Raw genomic sequence first — 22,769 nt, forward strand, 5'->3', positions numbered from 1 at the left:
GGCGCTTTTTCGGTGAACCTTCATCATGGGTTAAGCGGAACATTGCCTGCTCCACACATCTGGATAAACAGCTACTTACTCGAACTCCTTCAGCTAACCAGCCAGCAAGCAAGAACAAGCGCATATCCAATGAACGGCCGTGAGGGCAAGGACAAAGATAATACCAACCGAGGACGACGACGTTGAAGAAGATGGTGATGATGATGATGATACTGATGCTCTCTGGTGTGTATCAAACACAGGTGAAGAAAGATAAATAATCTCCCCAAGGATTTCTTCCGCTTTCGTAGCCGTTGAAGGATGAGCTGGTGGAGCACAAATGTTAAAGGAAGGGGAACGAAAGGAGATGAATTTCTTATCCGGTATTTAGGCCAGAAAGGCGAGATGCGACAAGGAGCGAAAACAGGAAGTGTGAGGGGCCATGCTTCGTTTGTAATTAATGACGATGAAAGCGATCCCCGTGACACTTGTATGAAGATGAATGCGCTCGGTTCCCTTTATGTAACACTTTACACGACAGATAACTAGTGCTTATATTATGAAAACCATACATTATAAGCCCGGTGATGAGCGGGATAATATTAATTCGGGAAAGAAAAAAAAGGAAAACGGAATGTCATCAAAAGTAAGAAAAACATTCATCCTTGAACTTCGCGTTCAACAAGATTGGTTGGGGATGAATCTTTTATGGATCGAGTTTTTTTTTAGAATTCATAGTGGTAATTATTCTGAGAATAGCAAAAATTAAACACGAATACCCCATTGATACGGTTTGAAGGGTTTAAGTTTCTAAAGGGTGTCCACGATGAAATTGCCACACACAAAATTGATCCGCAAAATTCCATCCGACTGCCATCAAATTTTCAGGAATTGAAAAATAATTACTGAACTTCATTCTACCATTTTACTCGTATTCTATTTACAGTCCATACGCAAATGCCGGTACCTTAGCCTTAGCCCCCGGCAATAAGATTCTGCACAACCTGTGAATCAACCGTTTTTTTGCATGTAAACCCATACTTTCTTCAGTTCTTCGACTGTTTTCACTACCTTAGGTCGTTTAAGAAGGTTTTGCTTCATAATCGCTCAGTACTTCTCGATGGGGCGGAGCTCCGGAATGTTGGGAGGGTTGAACATTTTCGGTACGAAATTGACCTTATTGTCCGCATACCACTTCAGCACGTCCTTCGAATAGTGGCATGAAGCCAAATCCGGCCAGAAGAATGTTGGGACGTTGTAGGCCTTCTAGAGAGAAAGCAGCCGCTTCTGGAGGCACTCTTTCATGTAGCTATTCACCTATTCACCTGTCCTATCCGTTCATCGTGTCCTGTATCACGAAGGGTGCACTCCGCTCCCCGCACGAGCAGATGGTTTGCCAAACCAGGAATTTATTCGCAAATTTGGACATTTTCTGAGTGCGGACATGCTCCGGAACGCTGAACTTATCCTTGGCAATGAAAAACAGGTTGCCGGGAACTGTTTAAAGTCTGCCTTCACATATGTTTCGTCGTCCATGATGCAGCATTCAACTTTCGTCAGTATGTTGAAGTACAACTTCCTGGCACGGGTTTTGACGAACTTGTTCTGCTTCTCGTCGTGATTAGGGGACTTTTGTACCTGTAACGTTCGAAGCCCATCCTTAGTTTTGGTCTTCTGGACAAAACTTCGGCTTAGTTGCAGCTCCCGAACGGAGGCTTTCGGGTTTCGGTTGAAGGCCCCGACTACGCGGTTGTGATTTTTGATGTTGTACGGAATACTCGAGGATTGTACGGAATACTCGTTCCTCGAACCGCTTAATCACTCGCGACACCGTAGAGTTCGCGATTCCCAACGTTTTAGCGAGTTTTGATCACAGGACTTTAAAACTTGCAGGATGTAAACTATGCACTATGAACTAAATCCACCCAACTTTTCATTAAATTCTACCCAACGGTCAAAAAGTTCGAGCAATTTGATAGTGTGGCAATTTCATCGTGGACACCCTTTGTGCTATGCTCAATATATCTATATAGGAATGTCCGATGGAGTAGCTCAAACCAGTAGAAGGAAGTTTGTATGGGATTTATAAACATCTTCTTCGGAGTGAAGCATAACTATGAGTATTTTGTGAAATTTTTCAATACCGGCCGATTTCTTGCTAACACATTTTTAAAGCAAGAATTATGACATAAACGAAATACTTAGTAACGGCTGACATGCTTTTCATTACTTTAACACGTTCGTCGCCATGGGTCACATATTCGGGTGACGGGTGAATTTTCTGGGAGGCCCCGTCACATCCAAAACGTGTGACGCTCCCTCACTCAAGTTAGCCGTTAAGCATAGCCACACCCCAGAAAACATGAATCGGCAGAGAGGTAGCTCAAATCGACAGAGGGATCGTAATGATCTCTCTGGCGATTTTGCATCGCCCAATCGGCCGAGAGGAACACACCATACGCGTGCCTTGGGTGAGTGCCACGAAATAATCTAGGACACGCCCTCCAGAGAAACACACGAAAACAATCCGAATCGTGTTTATATGTTTCCCTTGGAGACGCGTGTTTGCCTGCCTGAGAAGTCGACTGCTACGATTGAAAGCACACATATAAAACACGGAGATAAAATGCGAGCACACCGTATGAGTGTACGATTCAAACTGATTTCGAATGTACGCATTCTTATTCGTTGCCTCTAGGTATCTCGACAGGACAAACCGAATGAGAATATTTGCGTTCTTGGAGTGTCGCCGAAATAAACTGTTTTATTCTAAGTTCGGTGATTAAACTCTCAATTTTCAGCATGCTCTGTCGATTTCTGAGAGAACGCGCGAGCTTGGACGTTGCAATGCTTGGAGTTGTCTCTTTACTTTCTCGCTCTGAGAATTTCTTTGGGCCCGTTTAGTACCAAAATGGAGTGGAGTATCAAAATAAGCGTGGCAACGAACGTATTATTGTGAGTTCAAATAAAATTTTTAAAAACGTCGCTCGTGAACTGGCAAAAAAAAACACAGACTTCCGACAATCTAGTACTTCACTTTTCTTTGTCGAAAGTCTTTTAGAAGTCGGAAGTCAGGACTTCCGAAGTAAAATTTAGTGTCTCAATTGTCTCAATTTATTCCGCCCTCTTCAGGAATAAACTTAAAATTTTGCGGTTGCGCTTCATGAAATTGGCATTAGCTTACTTCGAACAGATCAATCTCGCAGGATAACAGTAACTAGTCGCAATAAGCCATGAAACTAGGATAGCTTTATTTTATTTAGATCTACTACTGCTTAGCCAATACATCTGCAGCCAGCAAAATATTATCCTTCCTTTAAATTCTACCGACATTATCTCAAACTGCTCCACCTTTTTCAGGGATGCATTTTAAATTTTGCGGCTGCATTTTGCCCCAGTCAGCTAACTGAATTATAAAAATATTTATTAAAAAAAAAATGGTTATTGTCCGAAAAATATTTATACACCAACAGTGTTGGTATTGGATAATGAAAGCAATATAAAGTTTTTAGGTGATATCATTAAGCCAATCCGTCATACGGGGTAAAGTTTTTTACGGCATCGAAAAATGTTAAAAAAAAAATTTTTCTTAGCGGCCCACTCCCCCATACCAAAAAGCTCATTTGAGCCCCCTGGTAATGGACGCTAACTGTTCTCAGCATGTCTGGCAGCAAACAAGAAAATAACATCAAAAACTCTAACGCGGACAAACTTTAATCATGCTGAGAACGTAAAAAATATTATTTACTACGAGGAAGTATGAAAAAACAAAAGAGAATTTTACTCAATGAATCTCAGTGGAAGAATATTCCTTTGAAGAGATCCATTTTGATGATTAACAAATTAATTATTTATTTATGAGAAATGATAATAATAAACTAAAACTAAATAATTAGAACTAAATTTACTGCTAAGAAAATTATCAAAAAATAAAAAAAAAATGCTAAATTAGTGGTTGGTTATTGGTTAAGGTTTACTTTGAAGTATTGTATTAGTTTGATCTTGAAAATGTTTCTATTAGAACTGTTTTTTATATCTTCTGGAAGGCTGTTGAACTTCGTAGGACCAATGAAAGAAATTCGACGTTGACTAAGACAGGTAGAGGCTGTGCTGCGCATAAGATGGTGAGATTGACGGGTATTATGAACTCTCCGGCCCGCATTAAGGGGGGGGTAGGGTCTAACGCTTTCAAAAAATCGATTTTTTTATTTTTTTATTTTCTTATTGTAAAACATTTCAAGAATGTTGTGTCAAATTTTCAAGTCAATTGAAGCAAAACTGTACAAGTTATAGGCCTTTATCTCCTCCTATCTAATACTGCAAGAAAGCAAGAGCAGATACTTCAAACGCGTTTTTCTCGAAAGCACATTTTTAAAGTCCGTGTACATCGTCATTTGAAAACTACTTATCCGATTCTTTTCAAATTTGGAACATATTTTCTACATATAAAATACCAGACCCCAACGTTTTTCTTTTTTGAATTTTTTACTTTGGGGAGATTTTACAGGTGAAAAATGGCGGATTTTTTCGTGAAAAATCGTAGTTTTTACTTCAAACAGCCACAGAAATTTCATAAAAATATTTTTAAGTTAAATAAAAACGTTGGGGTCCAGAAAAACATCTATTAAAAATATTTTGCTCTGATTTTTTTACTTCAGGTGATTCTGTGCTGAGATACAGTGTCCACCGCAAATCGTGTTTTCTAAAAGGCATCCTCGAAAGTGCTCCGTCACCGGCTCATTTTTTCAATATTTTTCTACGAAAAAATTACTAAATGTTCTTTTAATAATGCTTTGTATAATGCAAAAAATTTTAATACATTTGTTTGAACGACAGCTCTAGAAAAAAAATCGTGAAAATGGTGTTTTTTTTATACCTGTTAGACCCTACCCCCCCCTTAAATATCAAGTTTTGGATATGGTTAGACGAGTGCAGATTATCGAATACGTAAACTACGGTTTGCAAATCGCACAGTTTAGAGAGAGGTAATATGTTATGAGATCTATCGGAATAAAGTAAATTGGTTGGGTAAAGACAGGGAAGGTTATAGATTGTTTTAATGCATCGAATTTGGAGGGTTTGTAAACGGAAAAGGAGAGACAGTGGTGCTCTACCCCAAACCGCTATCAAACAATATAAACGGGAGTTATTTTTGTAGATAGTTTAGGATCGTTGTGTGGTTCGATTTTTGTCCGAGGAGAGTGAAAAATCATGTACTTTGTTTTAGCAAGATTCAAGGTCAGGAGGTTGGCGGAAAAATAACTATTAAGAACTCTTAAATCTTCTTCCATATGGTTGATAATAATATTTGAACAGTTTGCGGGATAAAAGAGAGCTGTGTCATCTGCAAACAGGCGAGGTGTACCGTGGAACGGCAACTTACTGAGATCGTTTATGAAAAGTAGAAAGAGTAAGGGTCCGATATTGCTGCCTTGCGGAACACCAACCTCCAGCTTTTCTAGGGAGCTTTTTTCTTCTCCTAAGCAGACAAATTGCTTTCTATTTGACAAATAGCTGCGTATTAAGTCGTTGATTAAGCCTCTCATGCCATAGCACTCAAGTTTTTTCAACAAAATTTCGTGGTTTAAGGTGTCAAAGGCTTTTTTAAGGTCAAGAAAAGTCCGCCTACAATTTTTTTCGTGTCTATTTCACGAATGACAGAATCCATCAGCTCGCAGATAGCTGTAAGCGTGCTGGATCCTGATTTGAAACCATATTGTTAACAGTAAAAAACGTTGTTTTCATTTAAAAAGCTATTCATTCTGCTTATCAAAAGCTTTTCGAAAATTTGGCTGAAAACGCTTAAAGTTTAAATGGGTCGGTAATGGTTTACATCGATTTGATCACCAGACTTGAAAATAGGAATAACTCTTGCAGTTTTGAGGCATTCTGGATAAACTCCTGTCTCTATAATTTCGTTGAAGCATTCCGCAAGAATTTTGGCAAAATGTGTACTGTGATTTTTGAGTACTTGTGGCGAGATATTGTCTGGACCACTACTTTTTTTTGTTTTCCAAAGATTCGATGGCAACAGTGACCTCGTTAACTGAAGCAGGCCGCAGAAACAATGAGTTAGAAACCCGGTTTATATGCGAGAAAGTGTTGAAATCAGGGCCTCTAGTAATAGTGTTTGCGAGAGATTTTCCGATGCTGGTAAAGTAATTGTTAAATGTAATACAAACTTCATGTTGGTTTTCCTCGACGGTGTTATCAACTCTTAAGAAGATGTCGGATTTAGTTTTCGACCTTCCGAGTATTGAGTTTATTTTTTTCCATAGTTTTGAATCAGATGTATTGCTCAAAATATTTTCATAATAAGTTCTTACATTTCCTCTCACAAACTTCTACTTTTTTCGAAATATGATTCAGCATTTCTTCCAAATGTGTATTATCTGGATTTTTTTTACTCTTTTGAGATAATAGTTTTTTATTCTGATCAGTGTCCAAAGGCCAGTGATTGCCTTTAAGCTTAACCGATTTCCTAACTTTTTTTGAACAGGTTTTGAACAAGGAGTTGTAGGTGGAAGTGATGTTTTGAATGCACAAGTCTGTGTCTTCTACAGCACTAATTCCTCTCAAATAACTTTCAAACCTCTCGTTCAGTTCGGAGTGGTTTGTAATAGTTTTTGTCAACGTTTTATTCTGTTTGTCCGAAAAAAGATCAAAGGATGTAATAATTTGAAGATGATCACTAATGTTGGTGTAAATGGTATCATTTTTTAACTTAGTTATATCAGTATACTTACAAACTACATGGTCTAAAATATTATTACTATTAGGCCTTGTAGTCAAGGTGTTAGAGCACAAAAAACCAAAAGATTCGAGCAGAGTTTTGTATTTAATCACAGAATTGTTGTTAACTAGGTTAATGGGAACGTTGAGGTCACCTACGATAAAACACGAATGATTATCAGGTACGGAGGACAAAAAGACTCAAGGTTGTCATAGAAAACATTAAAAGGAAATAAAAGTGGTCTGTAAATACCATGTATGTCAATAATTTGACCGTTTATGGACAGTTCGACGGCAATGCTGTGGAACCCGTCGATAGCAATATTGTTGACGGTTCTGAATCTGAGGTTATTTTTAACATACATTGCTACACCGCCATTCGGTTGACTACGACACGAGAAGATTGATGAGTAACCAGGAATCTCATACAAAGAACAATTTATGTACCTACATGTACATCTATTGCTCGATTTTTTTAATTTTTTATGAGAATCAAATTGAAAAACTCTTTCACGATGTTAACAACTATGTCATCATCAATTTGTTATCATTTAGTGATGACTTTATTACAGTATATTGAAATAAAAATTGAATGAGTTTTGTGCTATACAAATGATGCATCTAACCCTGCTTCTGCATGATGCCCCGTTTGACGGTATTCAAAATTTTGAATGAAAAATTGTCAACTTTCCACCACAGATACAGAACACAAGTTTGGGTGACTTGAAAACGTGCTCCAGAAAGTTATTGAAAAATGCTCCCACGATGTTATGACTTACTTTGGAAATTTGCATCGCCGCTCTTAAAATTCGAGAGCCGATTAGTGTAGACATGTTTTTAAAGCCGAAACTTTCCATCGAAATCTATCAAAACGGCTCGCTTCTGCTGCATCGTCCGGAATGTAGAGTATGCATAAATTATGATTGTTCCAGGCGCCGCAATTTATTGTTTCCGAGTAAAAGTACTCATTCAGGCAAGTGGCTCTGATGATGTAGACTCATTCGACTTGGGCTGCGACCGCGGCCGGAAAGCGGTAGCTAATGCGTCATATTCATTGAACTAAGCAGAAAGTTTGCACTGCTAACTGCCTGACTGACTGGCTGCCTCAGGCTGGAGTCAACTATACTATGTATAATAGAACGTGCGTATTAGCAGGTCGTTTCCAGGCGTCAAGTTGAGTAGAACATTTTACGAGTGTGCACTTTAAAACTGAACTAACTACTGGAGTGCTTTTTCCGAACCAAACACACAAACGAAGTTCGATCGCGCGTCGTGCTCAAAACAGTAAATAATACCGCTGGCGCGTATAATCTAAAATTTATTACTCCCCCACCTCCACTCATCTATCCATGGATCCAACATGCATCCAACCATTTCCCACACACTCGATATGGTTAAACCCTTTCCAGTTACCTACATGTACAAAATCACACAAATTGAAGTTACCAGAAATGGATGGAAATCTCTCAGAAATACCACTGCGACGCGGCCTTTGGAGCTGCATTTAGGGAAATATTTGGATACCGGATCCCGTGGAGTTTCCGGGCACCTCACAGGAAAGGCGCGATCCGAAGCTGAAATCGAAGCTGTCGTATCGAAATAATTAATGCACACCACACCTGCCTCTTGAAATTTCATTTATTAATAGTATGCTTCCGGCTGTCTGCTCTACCATTATTGCCATGGGTGAGTGAAATGTTCGTAGAGAAAATGGGAAGAGGGACGCACACGGGAGTGTATTAAAATTGTTGCTGGAATGTGCATTTGGATGGCATAATTGGAGCGGTGAAATTTCATCACTCAACCAAATCCATCACACATTACCGGCACGGAATGTAAACATAGATTCCGGCCTAATGAATTTGCTTCCGGTTTTATGTTTTCAACAATGGAGCATAATAGAAGTTTTCCTCTTGTTTAACTGCTGTTTAGTAAAATGTTCGATGAATTACTGATTGATTGTGATTAAAGTTCTGAAGTGGTATGGGTTTGAAAAATTCATTCCGTACACTTTCATCGCAACGAAATGAAATGAAAATTTGTCAGTAAATTGTAAACTGCTGTGCTAAACAAAAATTTAAATAGCTTTGGATCAGATGCACTGCTGAACTTTATTTATGGACAAATTTTAATTAGAATTTATACCGCTTTGAGAAGTTAATGTTTTATAAGTGGTCTTAGTAAACATTATTTTTACTTCTTTTCGTTGGTGGCCTAGAAATCCACAAACATGTTCGGCCTTTTTTTTTCAAAGTGTCTTCAGTTCATCCGACATTGGAGCAGAAACAACCAGGGCAAGTGCACCCACCTCCGTCGTATCCCTTTGATTCGTCTTAATTTATGCATGTATGTTTTAGAGTCGAAAAATAATTTTTCACTTTGATTGGCTACTTCACATGATAAATTTACGCTTGTAAATTTATTGTTTATCACAAAGTTGTCACTTTTAAAACCATTTTTAAAGATATTTGATTCTGAAATCACGAAGTGAAATGAATTATTGGCGCACTTCCGCCATATTGATAGACGAACTTAGTCCCAGCTAACATGAAACGCAATAGATTATCAAAATGATTATCCAAATAATGTTCAATGAAAGTTGGTCGAAACAGGTTGAAATAAGTCGAAACAAGTAGGAATGGATTTTGACAGTTGGTAATCTGTCTCTTTACAATTGACTTCGATCGATTTCAACCAGGTCGTCCGTTGAACATACTTACACCAATACTAATGCGTGTTTTGTGCGTTTTGTACACGAATTTCTAGACAGACCGAAACAGATCACGGAAAAATTAAGACGCATTTCGTAAGGGCTAGAAAACAAGATAATATGGATTCCGGTCAGCAGTAAAAGAATTATGACCTTTTATTATTTTCCTATGAACCGTTTTTAATATATATTTTTTTAGATATCTCGACAGTGGACTTTTTTTAATTCAAACAGTTAGAATGGAGTAATGTTAACATATTTCAATACTATCCTGCTCCCCGATGCTCCAGTGCATGCATGTATATTTGCGGTTTATGTTTTACGAAAGCTGATTCTTAAATCGAGAATTTTTTATCACTGGGGGGCAATTAAATGGATTGTTTTTCTAGGTTTGTGAAATGAATTTTCAAGTGATATATTCGAACTGTCAGGGAGTAAAGTTGATTAACAAATTTCAATACCGTGTTTCTGCTTATTCACGGAGAAAAAAGACGACAATTGTTCCAATTATTTTAGCTTGTTCTATCAATAATCATCGAAATGCAGTTGATTTTTTCGCATTCAACTACTTATATAATAGATTCAACTACAAACTTCTAATTGGCCTTACGCAATCATTCAACTGTATGATTTATTTTATGCATTCAACTATAAATACAATAGATTCAACTACAAACTGCTGATTGACCTTATGCAATCAACTATGAATATAATAAATTCAACTGTGGTGGTATAATTGATTCAACTGTAGATATGATAGATTCAACTACAATTGTATGATTGATTTTAGGCATTCAACTATAAAGATATTGATTCAACTGTAGTGGTATAATTGATTCAAGTGTAAATATGATAGATTAAACTACAAATGTATGATTGATTCTAGGTATTGAACCATAAATATAGTAAATAAAACTATATTGTTACGATAGATTGTGTGTTACTTGAATACTATAGGGTTTATCAGCAAAAACAAAAAAATGTAAGTATGGGACCAAATACGTGTTCCCTGTAGCGTTCGTATCGCTGTTTTTAGGGCTCAGCCGATAGTACCTGACGTCGGTGCAAGCGCTCTCCGGTGATGGGGAAACAATTTCTTCTACCAGTTCCTGGCAGCGTTCGTGTAGAAGGCCGACAGGAATTGAGAAAAGTACACCTACTCTGGCTGCCCGGGAAGTCGACGTGGGTCTCGACGTTCTTTTACACGATCCTGGCAGGTTCGCACAGGAAACTAGCATTATGGTAAGTCAGCTTATGATAGATTTATGTCATGATATTGAGTAAATTTTCCACCCACAAGGTCAATTTTTGCCGAGTGCAGAAGCACGGACGTTTTCGAGGACCGATTAGTTAAGACGCACAATATCCTGGGCAACCATGCATCAAGATGCAAAAAGAATAACAGCGGAGAAACCAGGACGTGGATATCGGGATTTCTGGTCAGGTTTTCTAGCATCATGGCGGCTCAAACGCACCAGATGCAAAATGCTGAAATAATAAATTAAAGGAAAATATTGCGGAAATTGCACCTATTTAGACTCCTGTGCAAATAATTTCCACGCAGAAATATTTTCGCACTGACGCACACATAGACAACCTGTGTCAGTTTTTCAAATCAGCCGTTGCTCGCTTCTGATTTTCGAATCACATTTCCAAACGGCATAATCGTTATTGTTTTGGCGAAAATTATTATGAAATGCGAACCAAGGAGTTTAATAACGAAAATTTACCGATCAACAAATGAAAAGAAACGAACAGAAAACAGATTGCATTCTGTACATTCGGGTACAAGAATGTAAGTGGAACAAATAAATCATGCATTTCGGGCGTTTTTCGAATTACTGAAAAATTAGCCAAAAAAATATGGATTCACTGACAATTTTTACTGACACACTAGTCGCAATTGTTTTTAATTCAATTTTATCCAAAGATGTAAAGAATATCGATATGTGTCATTGTCTATGTATAGGTCTGGGAGCAGATTTTACTGCGCGCAAATAATTTGCACGGGGGGTCTAAATAGGTGCAATCTGCGCAGTTTGTTTAAGACGGCCACGGTGCGTATGAAAGTTGATTTTTTGGTAGAAATAATTTGAAGTAACTGAACTCTGATGTTGGTCCTTTTTTCATATAGTCCCTTTTCAACTTTTAGCACATGATAGTTTATATAAAGAATGTGATGCACTCAGAAAAATCCTATTATGTAGGCCATAAGATTCTCTTATGAAGTGGCGCCATAAGAAAAAACAATGAAATTCATAAGATTGTCTTATGATGGAATGAACTCAAAGGATGAACACCGGTTTCAATGAGGGTTTGTTGCTTTTGATAAAATACTCTTATGGGAAAAGAAATGTCGCATAAAATTAAAATAATTCAAGATTATTTTTCGTTTTATTTTATTTTCTGCTTCATTCGTATGAAAAAACATTATGGTATTATGGTGACAATCATCTGCCTTTCAACACCCGGTTCCATAAAAAAGTTGTATTGCGCCTCGGACCTTCGACTTCGCGCTTTTTGCCGGTAACCAAGCTGAAAAGTAAATAAAACATAAAATTTTCCCATTGAGCTTACAAATATTTTCAACTCAAAATAAATTTCAACTCAAACTTACCATTTAGAAGAATAAAATCACATAAAAGTATTCAGTAAAAGCAGTAACTGATTCTGACGACTACGAAATGCATGACTGATGGATTGAATGTGTTCATCATTTTTTCACAATGCGTGTTTCTTCTATTGTTCATAAGAACTTCGTATGAGAATTGAAAGAATTTCATAAGACTCTTATGAAAAACAATTTTACACTCTAAATAGCGGTTCATAAGATGCATCTTATGAAAATTGTAATAAGAATTTGCCTGAGTGTGGTGTTAGTGAGTGCGGAATTGTTATCTGTAAAATCAGATTCTCTCAATAATCTAAAAATTCATGCAATTGACAATAAAACGTAGCCCTTAAATTATTCCGAAAAAGTGCTTCAGATATAATAACTTCCAATATAAATAGTTGACCTCAGTGAATCAATATTAAGACAAAAGAAATAAATTTGAATCTATCATATTTATATTTAAATCAATCATATTATTATAATTGAATCTATCATATTTATAATTAAATCAATTATATTATTATAGTTGAATCTATCATATTTATAATTAAATCATTTTTATAGTTATTTTTATAATTATAGTTGATTCTACTATAATTATTGTTGAATGTATAACTTGACGAAAATGAAATAGCGAAAACGAAACAAAAACATGCTCTCTGTCTGACACTTACGCTGCATGTGTGTTAGTGTGGTAGAAAAGAATCCTGCTTTCGAGCTGGATCGGTTTCGACTAGTTTCGAACGATTTCAACTTGCTCCGTTGAACAACGACCAGACTTGTTTCGACCAAAACATGAGCCCATTGAACAACGACCAATTGACAGAAACTAGTCGCAACCAATCGCTACTTATGATTGAACAAAGCTATAGCTTAGCTTAGCTTAGCTTAGCTTGATTGACTACTCACATCCACCTTGAATCATTGAACGCGAAATGCACCTTACAAAGTCTTGATGAAGAATTTAAAAGTATTCTAGCAGTGATACTCTGTGATTGATTTCTAAATTTGGTTTAAATACAAACAATACATTTCGGATTCCAAGATTGCAGGAGTGGCTCAGTAGGACAAGTTCCACATCGCCAATGGTTGCTACTTTGAACATCAATTTCGTTCAAAGGTCAAATGAACGGAACCTGGGATTGGCTACACATTCACAATGCACAAAACTGATGCTCTCTCTTTAAACATCAATAACGGCGCCGGCCACGTCCTAGTAGTCAATAGATAGGTTAGGAAAAATTAGAAAGGGATAAAAGAACAACTTTATGCCTAAGGACCGAAGTCACCTCTGCATCCTTGCAAAAAAATTTGGATGGGAATGTGGGCGAAAGGAAATTATTAGGAAACACTTTTGACTAGTGTTATGCTGATAGCCTTTTCTCCTGAAATATATTTTTAATTTATTTAAACATTTTAGCGAAATAAGAAACAAAAATTTTGAAAGGTGATTATGACTAAAATACATTCGAAGTCAATCGTATAAACATGATTTCCATCTTCATCTGTATCTGTTACAGACTTACGATTGAACGAAGCTATAGACTATTAAGACCAGAGGTGCAATGAGATCCCTTTACGCTACATGCAGTGCCGATTCTTACAGCCCGACGTCAGCCACGAAAGAATCATAAACCGCTTAAGATCTTTGTTTTGAATTGACATTTAAGGTCAATAGAAAATCAGATTTTTTCAATGTTACCATCGAGTCTAAAACTTCCACTGAAACAAAATTTTCTCTAAAAAAATGCGTTTTTTATAATTTTTTCTATCTTAAAGTCACGAATATCAACAATACTGTTGATCATATGAAAAAATGAAGTTCATAAGATCGATAGAAAATTTGTTCACCTTTAGTATGCAAAAAAGATATTTCAAATTACTCTTATGCAGTCCGAGATATTTTAATCTAAATAAAAGTACTTTTTTTATTTTTATAAATTTTCAAATTTGGAGCATAACTCAAAAACTGTTCTACTGAGAATTTTTTGAATTTCATTTTCGGATGCAGCGCCCGATTTCACATTAAAAATGACCGTCAGTTTACTGAGTTCAAAATGCTGTAAACTAGTTTAATTATTCAATTTCCTTGAAAAGCATAGAGTTTTAGAAAGTTTATAACATACATTTAAACAAGGTTTTTGAAATAAAAAGCACACGATTGCACATAAGATTTAAAAAAACCTTCTTTGTGACTTGAATTTACAAATTTGCGGCTGTTTTGAATTATTTGTTCGAAACGGCCATTTAATGGAAACTAATAACTCTTTTTTATGATATTCATTCTCTAAGTAGTTACAGCATTCCCGATTAAAATTTTTTTTCCAATTTTATTTGGTACTTCTATTCTTTCTAGTTTCATTCGGGAAATTACATGTTTTTTTTTTCAAATATTATAAAATCTATGAAGTATGTTATACTGGTACCATTTCTGTTAAGTTTCAAACTTTGCGATTTTTTCTTATTTCGGTTTGGCTATTTCCTTTTTTTTTTATTTAAAGTTGATTTACTTGTTAGCTGCCGTTCTAATCAAGAATGTCCCATGTGATTTTTGGGTCATTTTCACTTTTTTGCTGGAAACGGTCTCTTTTAGTGTTAACTTTCGAATAAAAACACAAAAAAATAACTTTGTTCTGAACTTATACGAAATTTTAATCAAGGTGGTTGTCTTTATGTTGATAGTTCTACGCAAGAATGTAACACTAGAGAAAATTCTATGAAAAATGCAAATTTTATCAAAAAATTGTCTTAAGATGAGTTCAAACTGTTGAATTGAATGTTATTCACTGAAAAGAACACTAAAATAGAGGGCAGAGGAGGAGTGAGAAGTCTTGAGTGTTTTATTCAGAGAAAATTTTCACTAAACACTTTTCGGTACACCCACAATTCAGCCTCTGTGCCAATGGCGGCATCATTGGTACCAGGGCCGTAGGAAGAACCGGTTCATGGGGGGGGTTTTGATGGCAATTTTTTTCATATAACATTTTTACTTGAACAATGCATACACAAGTGGAAAAATGTATATATTCTAAGTACAAATAATTCAGGGTAAAGTTATTTTGCATTAAAAGATATTTATTTTTGAAAATAAGTTAAATAAGTGCCTATTTTTTTCATGAAGCTTCAAAAAATATGGGGACTTGTGACATAGCTCAGTTGGTGAACCAGTTGTGTTCTGAGCTGATTTCCGTGAGTTCGAGCTCAAAAGTGAACATCGAATACAGAAACAAAAAAAAGAGATTTTGAACGCTTCATTCAGAAAAAAAACATGTTTTACTCACTTACATTAGCAAGCTTATTCATTTGAACCACAAGCATGGGTGAAAATGTATCAAATATACAAATATTCAGAAATAATAACAAAAAAATAGGTTTACGGTTCAAAAAAGGTTTATTTTCTTATCTTGTAAAATCAATTGAAATTTAAGATTTTAGTTAGAACCTTTGAATTTGAAGAATCTTTAACATATGTAAATAAAGTTTGATAAAATTTCCAGCTGAATTTTTACGAACTTGTTAAAAAAAAAAGTTCGACAATAAACATTTCACAATTTAAATCCTGTAATTAAAGTTTTCACAACTAAAATCTATATTTTTCATAGAACAAATTCTTTTAAATTAATCCAGATCTAAATTTTTATATCTATGTGATTTTCCAAGTTTGTGTTTTTAATGTGACTTTGCTTGAATTTAAAATTTTATTTTTTAATCAAGAATCAAAATTATGAAACCGGGATCTCCTTCAATTTGAATCCTTAATTGAATTTTAATATTTATATTTAAATATTGATTTTAAAACTTAAATTTGAGCTTAATCTGAATACAAACCTAGGATTTTAGTTCCAAGTCTGAATTTTGCATTTTGAACCCAAATTCAAAACCTGAATCTTAATTCCAGATAAGAAACTCTATGAACTTGAAACCAAAAAGCGAAATTTGTATCAGAACCCTTTACCATAAATCTTTTACTTGATTTTGAATCTATGGTTTTCAATATGAATATTTTTTATTTATTGAACTTATAAATTAAAATAAAATTGTGCATGACGAGTTTTTTTTCACATTTTTTAATTCTGAACTCACGAAACTTTCTTATGTTTCAACTCTGAATATAAATTCAGATCCAATAAATTTCAGATCCAAATTTTCAAAATGGTACGAATTTTAAATATTTTCTTTTCATATTCCGAAACTATGAGTTTCGAATATAGAAAATTTATAACATTTTAGATTGAAATACAACACCAAGGTTCGAAGCAGGATTCTAAACCAATGATGATCCCAACTGAAAATCAAGAACAATAAACTGGATACTTACTTGATATTTTTTCCGCAAGTATCCGGGCAAGGCAAATCCAGAAAATTTTATCCTAAAATGTTTCAAAAATCTGGCGAATATGTTGGAAAATTTTAGAATTATTTCATTAAAATCAAGAAGAAAAACACATATGGAACTGTTTTTAATTTTTCGAAACACATCAGTCGATTTAGAATCATCAGAAGAATCAGGCTTCCAAAAAATCTTTTATGTTTATTTTGACAAAATTTGTTTTAAAAAAGTATTTGGACGTAAGATAGATAGTTCTGAGGACTTAATTGAAATTTTCGTTAGATTTTGAAAAAAAGTGAGAAATTCTGGTCAAAATCTGGACTATCTGATAATCTTAGTCTAACTTTATTGAAATTCAATATTTGGGACTCAATTACTATCAACAAGTGAGAAATTTTTTGAAACACTGTTGTAGAATTGTGGTCCTGGAATGAGATTTATAGGGTTTGGAGTAGAGATTGTTACACTATTGTCACTCTTGAATAATTTAGTAGTTAATCAAAATTTGATAAGAAATTTCAAATTTTATGTTTAGTAAAAAAAATTTACTTCTCAATTTTGGATCTTCATGGGGGGGGGGGTTTAACCCCCAAACATTGGATTTTTGCAACCTCTTCTATGGGTGTAGGCACTACTTACAGGATCCATACTCAACTATACATTTTAATAAACAAAGAGGAACGTATTTCTCAAATTACGGTTTAGCATGAGTTTTCGGGGAAAAAAATAAACAACGCAAGCTTTTAAAATGATAGAAAAATTGCAGCCGTGTGACAGTTTTTCGTAGAACTAGTATCGGCATGCGTTCTGATTCTACGCAAAAGTGTCACATGGAGCATTTTTGGCTCTAATTTACTGTTTTTTTTTCGGAGGAAATGTAATTTTTTGGCAGAAAACATTGTAAAATGATTAACTTGAACTGTTCACTACGAAAAAACTGTCAGTGAATTTTTAGTTTAAGAGAAAAATTGGAAATATAGCTGATATTTCAATCGCGTTTTTCTCGTTTGCACGTTTTTCCACATGGGACAATCTTGCTAAGAATGGCAGATAGGAAGATTTGAAAATGCGAAGATTTTGGGCCGGTAACAACAAAATATTGAAAAATTGAAATCTTTTTAAATATGCTTTGACTTTTTGATTTAGTAAAAATATTATAATTGAATCACTGAGAAATATAGAAAACCAGTAAATGGTTTTGTGACTTTTTTGTTTGTTTTTGATAATCATGAATTTCGTGAGACCAAGCGGGAAAAAGTCGGTCAAATGCGGGAAATCATTGTAAAAATGCTCAATATGAGAAAATTTCAAAAATCCTCGAAATTTTCTAGAGTAAACGGACGTAACATAAGTTTTCCTTCAGTTCAGACGATATTTCCCAGGATTTGAAGAAAACTCAGAAAAAAACCATTATCGACCACATTAACAGTATCTTGTCAGTTTGCAACGCAGTTGAGATTAAGAAATCAGTTAATGTTCTTCACTAAATGTCTGATACTTATAGCATTTGGAAGCCTGGAGCAATTTTTCTTTGGTAGTAAGGGAAGTTTTAATTGACTTTGATTCCTTTGATGTTTTGATTTAATCAGATAAAAACCGAGCATTTTTTAATAGTCATATAAAGTTCATACTGTTGGGATTATGAAGTTGCGTTTGTTTTTCTTGAGTTGAATATTTTGAAAATTTATTTTCTTTAACACCGTTCTGATGATATATGAACATCGGTTGATGATTATTATTATGCTTTCATTACTGATTATAATTTTTATGATAGGTGTATTAGAACTTCCGAAAAAAACGTTTTTATTTAGTTATATGTTCCTTTTCTAATCCATGAAAGCATCTCACAAATATTCAAACATTCAAGTTCTAATTTTGAACATGAATTATTAATACTCTGGCTTCAAATATTTAAATTTGTTAAAAAATATTTCTGTAAACCAGGAGCTGAGTGTTGGATCTAATTTTGGAACTCAATATAAAATATGAATCATTTTAAGGTATTATGAAATTGATAAATTGATTATAAAATTGATAAACATGCAAACATTGAAAATTTCCAAAATTTAATATTTTTACAGTGTTCCATTATTTGTATAAAAAATATTGTTAAACATCAAAGAAAAAGCTCACAATTACGTTGATGATTTTAGCTATCTATAAGGTAAAAAAAATTTTATTTGATTTTTTCACTTTAAAGCTACTATTTTTTTTTTTTTTTCAATTAAAAGAAACGTTCAACTTCTCTTCCTTCAACTTGTCATAGGACAGTGAGAAGTAAGGAATTCATTCCCGTAACAAGAAAACTTCGTTTTTGAAGTCCTGTTCCAGCAGGGGTTTATTCATCTTTTAATGGTTATTTGCATAGCTGTCTAAATGAACAATAGGTAGCACACAATCGACTGATGAAAAAAATTGTATGAAAAAAAGGAGGAATATCAAGGAACAAAGCGCTCTTCACAGACTGGCAAAGCGGTCATTTTGCAGATATCTTCAACAGTCAAAGGCCACTTGAGAAGTTTTCGCTAACCTTTTCCGACGGTGCTTTTTTTTCTACTTTTGCATTCTTCCTTTACCTTCCTGGGGTTTTCCTCTGCAAGGAGCAACTTTTTGTAGTCAGCACATAAAAAGTGATTTCAAAGCTCGACATTTCTTGGCCATTTTTTTCCACTGGGAGTTAGTTTTGGCACCTTGTTAACAAAAAGCATGGAATAGTCAAACAATGAGCTTGCTTTTGTAATTTGACAGAATGAAGTGTGTTTAAATTTGGAAAAGGACAAATCGGATGAAACATGTAGTGACCTTTTTGTCGGATATAAAAAGTTTATTATGCCAGTGCAGGACTGCACTTTGACATTGAGGTATAATTTTCTGTGTTATTGAAAGCTTTTCAAGGTCTTCCGTCCTTCGAGGTAACCCATCAATTACCTCCGGCTTAGGGTGGTTCTTTTTTTCTAAAACGACGAACTTGGATAAAATTGACTTATTTATGACCCATAAGAAACGATTAAGCTAAAAGCTGGCATCGTATAACTTCCGAATAACTTCCAACCGATTCAACTATTAAGAGAGAAATCTTGGCGGGCCACGAAACAACCGACAGCTGCTGGAGCAAGAGATCAACCACAAACTGTCGAGTTTACACTTGACTTAATCTGTCCCCATTTCTATGGGAATTTTTCCCTTCCATGCGGTATCACCCGGCAAAAGAAAAGTGTGAACCATGTTCGGTGAAAATGGAAGAAAAGACTTGGAGCTGAGCGAAAAACAAGCTAGAAGGTAGAAGCAGCCGACGAAAGTTGTCGCATGAAAATCACACAACCATGACGACAATACGCCTGCATATACACATAGCTTTGACGGAGAGGGAAATGCAATGACAAGAAACGCTTGACTAAGCACGGCACACAAATCGGCACAACCGCACTTTACATCAAGCACGAAGCCATCTCACTTTCCTCTTGCTACTTGCTACTGCATCGTCGCGTGGGACCAACCCAACCCAACCTCTCCCGATTCCAAACCCTTTTCCGGAAGTCACTTTCCATATCCGATTGTCAGGTGTTTTCCTTCGCGTTTTATGCTGCGGTTCTGGTATGCACACCAGTAAATTTCTCGAAATTCACTGCATTAGGCAGAGCGATGACGGCCTAACGGGTTAGTAAGGTGTGTCAGAAAATTATGGCAAATTATTAAATTATCATAAAATTTTACTTTTTTATTAAAAATCAAAAAATATTTTTTTCTCCCAAATTTCATCAAATTGAAATACATTTTTAAAGAATTTTACTAAAACTGAAACTGCCAAATTAATTCGACACAGCATAGAGTACTAACGTTCCATTTGATGGATTTTTCATCAGTCCTATCGACCTGACATAAATAAAAATGCACCTCCGTTTGCAATGCGGTAGCGTAAAATCAATTCGATTTTTGGGGGAGAAAGACATTAACAGATTTGATTTCCTATTGAGTTAAGGTGCTTTACCTTTTTTGAGCACCCATTTGTGGCTAGAAATGAAAGTTAGTACTGAACAACAAAAATTGAAAACTGAATGGGTTGGAAAGGGTGATTTGTGAAAAACTGGAACAGTTTTTCCTGTCATCCAAGTACTGTCCACTTTTTAAAACACAAACCTTTGAAATTGTTATGATATCGGGCGATGGTGCATTTTTGTCAAATTTATATTTTGCTCCCATATGTTTTTTCGATGTCTTTTGGGTCACCATGCATCAGTATAAAATTTTAGATTTGGTTGATTCCTGAAATATCTCAACGCGTTTCAATTTTGTATGGAAATTTTTATGAGAGCAAACATTTTTCCATATAAATTTATCCAAAAATTCGAATTAGCTGCTAATGAGGTTTTTCTTTAATAATTGGTTTCGCCTATTCTTAAGCTTTATGTTTTGCTAAGTTACTCATGAGAAAAGTTAAAACCATTTTAAAATTAAACCTGAATCCATTTAAAAGTGTTGAAAAATGGCAGTGATTGCTTTATAGGGCTTTCATTAATTTCATGAAATATTTTTGCAATGGTTATATAAATCAACAAACTCATTGGCTATGTAAAGCAGCATTTGTGATTTTTTATTTTCATCCTATAGTAAAAAAAAGCTTTAAAATAAGCAGTCAAAAATGCTACAATTTAAAAAAGAATACATTTTGAAAAACATGTTTTTTCTATAACATCGAGCAGGACCGTAGGAATTCTTAAGAACCGGCTCTAGGGGGAGTTTGATGACAATTTTTTATAAAATTTTTGCTTGAACAATTCATACGCAGATGAAAAAAAATATATGTACTAAGTACACAGGTTAAAGTTATTTTACATCAAAAGTTATTTATCTCTAAAAATAAAGCCTAGGAGTATTTTTCATGAAGCTTTATAAAAATATGGGGACTTGTGATATAGCTCAGTTGGTAAGTCTGTTTCACATAGAATCTGGTCGCATTTTTTCATTTACTGCAGCGCCTCTAGTTGTCACATCGCGAATCTATTGACAGTGTTTTGATCCGGATGGTTTGTATACTTAGTGGTGAAAATTTCATCAAGATTGAAGTAGTCAGTCTGCACACTCACGTAGAAAAACCTACGTGGTCAGGGGTAAAGATCGCGAAATTCCTGAAATATCCAAAATTGACTATAAATTCGGTGCTGCAACGTTACCGCGAGACCCTTACGGTGGATCGAGCAAAACACACCAGGCGTAAAAGTGGAACATTTGACCGGGAGCTGCGAGAATTTTGTCTGTATGGTAATTCCTCATCCAAAGACCAAGTAATAAATAAAAGTTCAAGACGAATCACAGTACAGCTCGACGAATTGGTTTGCGAGAAGGCTTGCGGTCGTATCATGCAAGCAACAGGACGCTGAAACAAAACCTTGGGGTGTCGTTGGGTGGTAAAAGTAGAACAAGATCGATTTTGTTGAAAAAAGTTTCAATCCACCAAACTGTCCGGATTTTCGTCCCATCGAGAAATATTGGGCAATAGTTAAGGACAAACTGAAGAAATGTGGCAGAACCATGAAAAAACCCGAAAAGTGGTGGAACAAGATGGCGAATGAGGTTCCCAGCAGTAGTGTGCAAAAAATGATGGGTGGTATCACATAAAAAGTTCGAAAATTCATCCGAAAAGCTGACGAATGATTATTATGTATTTTTTTACTTAAAGTGCAATAAAAACCCTACAAAATTACATTTTTACTTTTGTTGAACGTTATTTCTTTGCGGAGAAATGATCTATTTCATCCGACCAGATTCTATGTGAAACAGAATTTCAGCTAATGTCCGTGAATTCGAGCTCAAGAGTAAACATCGAACAAGGTTGTTCCGGATAAGTGCATCGTTGATAAAAGTCGCGAATTATGTAGTACCGACTATAATCGGAAGAAAAGAAAAAAAGAATTTTGATAATAAAAACTTTGTATACTCACTTAAATTAGCAAGCTAATTCTCAAAAACCACAAGCATAACCATTTTAAGCATGGGTTAAAAAGTACCAAATATTCAAAAATAAAAGTAAAAAATTAGGTTTACGGTTCAAATAAGGTTTGTTATCTATTCTTGTAAACTTGATAAAAATTTAATATTTCAGTTAGAACATTTGATTTTTAATCTTCAATATAAATATTTCAGCTGAATTTTCACCTGAGGATCAAAAACAAGTTCAAGAATTATGATTTATAATTTTTTATTTCATAACTGAAAACCTATGGTTAGAGTTTTACAAATTGAAATCTTGATTATTCATAAAACAAATTCTTTAAAAGAATTCATATCGAATTCTTTAAATGTGATTTTCATCACGTTTGTGTTTCTAAACTGACTTTGATTGAATTTAAAATTTTATTTTTGAATTAAAGTTATAAAACTGCGATCTCCTTCAATTAGAATCCTTA

At 34.9% G+C, this 22,769-nt stretch overlaps 1 protein-coding gene across 10 annotated transcripts in view; it reads right to left on the reverse strand.

The window, feature by feature from the left end:
- The window catches only part of LOC129751889 (fasciclin-2), a 489,480-nt gene that overhangs the window by 429,720 nt on the left and 36,991 nt on the right, over window positions 1-22,769 (reverse strand). The window lies entirely within an intron of this gene.

This window comes from Uranotaenia lowii, chromosome 3 (genome assembly GCF_029784155.1).
Source record: "Uranotaenia lowii strain MFRU-FL chromosome 3, ASM2978415v1, whole genome shotgun sequence".
Lineage (NCBI taxonomy): Eukaryota > Metazoa > Arthropoda > Insecta > Diptera > Culicidae > Uranotaenia > Uranotaenia lowii.